This window comes from Triticum dicoccoides, chromosome 7B (genome assembly GCF_002162155.2).
Source record: "Triticum dicoccoides isolate Atlit2015 ecotype Zavitan chromosome 7B, WEW_v2.0, whole genome shotgun sequence".
Taxonomy (NCBI): Eukaryota; Viridiplantae; Streptophyta; class Magnoliopsida; order Poales; family Poaceae; genus Triticum; species Triticum dicoccoides.
The window spans coordinates 83918375-83921154 of NC_041393.1; the positions used below are offsets into that span (position 1 = coordinate 83918375).

General features: G+C 53.2%; 1 long non-coding RNA gene across 1 annotated transcript; it reads right to left on the bottom strand.

The window, feature by feature from the left end:
- Nucleotides 1-335: 335 nt before the first annotated feature.
- LOC119338145 lies at nucleotides 336-1235 on the bottom strand. The gene is made up of 2 exons (XR_005163806.1): nucleotides 675-1235; nucleotides 336-605 (listed from the first exon to the last, which is right to left on the bottom strand). It is a non-coding gene; the product is annotated as an uncharacterized LOC119338145 (long non-coding RNA).
- Between the last annotated feature and the right edge of the window lie 1545 nt (nucleotides 1236-2780).

The window sequence follows — 2780 nt, forward strand, 5'->3', positions numbered from 1 at the left end:
AAACCCTACCGGTAAAGGCTTCTTTGTCATCTGCTGGCTGATGGCAAAGAGCCTGTGGCTTTGCCATCTGCTGGCAGATGGCAAAGCCTCTTAACGGGGTTAGCCCCGTTAGAAGGCTAACGACATACTTTGCCATCTGTGTACAGAGGTAGTAACATATCACACGCTCGACTTTTTCCAACAAAAAGATGAGCTGCGCCTTGAGACCTGCTGCTACCACAAGTGTTGATTTCAGTTCATATATATTCTGTAGTTCAATTTTTACTATTCGAGTAATTTGTACAAGGAGATGACGTATATATTCTCTCCAGTGTGTACTAGTTCCATTCCATGTGATTGATCAACCGTGGATCTCCCCCGACGACCATTCTGAATTAGTTTGAATAAAATGTGTTTTTACCTACAAGTTGCAAGCATGAAGATGATGAGGTTTGGGGTGTGCGTATCATGACTCAAGCACTAGTATCATGACCCTGTTCATCACATTCAAGTTTGACAAAATTGAAGAGAAAAGAGGAGCTATGGATCTGAGCATGGCGATGGCCTCCTCCTCTTTCCTCCTTGACTCACGCACGCGGGATGCTGGTGATGGGGATGGTGATGGCCTGCACAAATGTGTTTGCGCGGATCAGATAAGAAATCCAGAAGAGGAATAGATGAGGTCCGGTACGTACCTTTGGCCGGCGTCGAGGTGCTCCCCGCCGAGAGCAGCCGGCGCGCGTCCTTGGAGGTTGAGGGCTAGCTAGGGTTTCGGGCGTCGCCGTCCATGGCTGCCGCCGCGCTCCATGGCCGACCTCGAGGAGGGTCGCGGATCAGATCGTCGGTGCCGCTGCGGGCGGATCTGGGCGCCGCTCCGCTTGATCTGGGGCCTTGGCTTCCCTTCCCTCCCCTCCCCTCCCCTCCCCTCCCCTCCCTTGGGAGAGAAGAGAAGAGGAGAGGAGAGGAGAGGAGAGGAGAGGAGGGGCTGGAGCGGCGGCCGTGGCAGGGCAGAGGGGAAGAGGAGGCCATGGCCATGGCCGGGCTCGTCCTGCCTGCTGCTGCTAGGTCGTCGTGGCTAGGGTTTCGGCGCCATGGGAGAGAAGGAGAGGGAGGTCGGCGGCGTGGATGGGGGAGAGGAGGCCGCCGCGCCGACGAGGCCGAGTGGCTGGGGCAGAGGAGATCGGCGCCGGAGTTGGGCTCCGTTGGTTGGGAGACGAGCAGGGGAAGGAATTGGGGATTGGATTGGATTAGCTCGTGTTGTTGGTTCGGTGGGGCTACTGGGCCGTTACAGCGCCATTATCCATTGGGCCCCACCCACTTCTTTGCCATCTGCCAACAGACGGAAAAGATTCTTTGCCATCTGCTGGCAGATGGCAAAGAGGTGGGTTGACATGCCGTTACAGCACTGGACCCCTACCCACCTCTTTGCCATCTGCTGGCAGATGGCAAAGATTATTTGCCATCCACTAGCAGATGGCAAACAATTGGCTGATGGCAACCATGTTTTTTGCCATCTGTCAGTTCGTTGCCATTTATTTTTTATAAGCAGATGGCAAAGACGTTCTTTGCCATCAGCTGGCAGATGGCAAAGAGCTGGTTGATGGCAAATTCTCAGTTTCCAGTAGTGTCATCCGGGGATAGGGTAGGATCTTTTGTGAAAATCTCCTTGAAATAGGAGTGGGTCATCCTCTCCATATCCGATGGCACGCTGCACCATGATCCATCCTGCTTCCGTAGGCGTTGTATAAGATTCCTACGGGCCCGCCAAATAGCTCTCCGATGCAAATATTTGGTGTTGCGCTCACCTTCCTTCAGCCAAGTGATCCGCGATCTCTGGAGCCATAGCATCTCCTCCCTGTAGAGGAGCTCATCGAGCTGGTTCATTTTATCCCGGACTACAGTACGGTCTGCTCCAGCCAGCTGAAGACTCGACAGTTGCGTGCGGAGCCTCTCAATATCCTTCAACACATTGCCAAACTGCTTCTTACTCCATTCTTTCATATCCTTCAGAACCTCCCGGAGGGACCTGGCCACCGACCCCATGCCGCATGTAGTTTTGTGTTTGTTCCATGCATCAGCAATCACTTGAGGCAGGCCAGTATCACGTTCCCACATGATTTCATAACGCAAGGAGGTGGGGCGACGCTGCTGGTCCTGCAGACCCTCCAAGTGTATCAATAGAGGGCAATGATCCGAACATGAGGTGGCCAAATGAACCACCTTTGCCAACGAAAACGCATCCCGCCAAGCTTCATCAGCACAAGCCCGGTCCAACCGGACCTAAACATTACGGTCTGAATCCTGGCCATTGTTATACGTGAACGAAATCCCCAAGAAGCCTAGGTCTTCGAGCTCACACATCTCCAAGCAATCTTTAAAGGCCACCATTTGAGCCTCCGAACGTTCTGTCCTTGACAAGTGCTCATGTTGCCACAAAGCTTCATTAAAGTCACCACACACCATCCACGGCTCGCGCGAGAGAGCTCGAAGCCGGCAGAGATGCTCCCACATGCGATAACGATTTTCCACACGAGGCTCCCCATAGACAAAGGTGCACCTCCAAGACGTGCCCGATCCACCATCGACCACACTGACATCAATAAAACGATTACAGGAATCATTCGCCGTGACCGAGAGGGACTCATCCCAGAAAAGGGCTAAGCCCCCACTCCTCCCTTCACTACTCACACCATGAAATCCTTTCAGACCGAGTCTCCAACGTATCTTCTCTATTTTCACAGTAGCTTGCCTAGTCTCGCATAGGAAGACAAGCTTGGGGTTATTGGCTTTTGAGAGGGCCA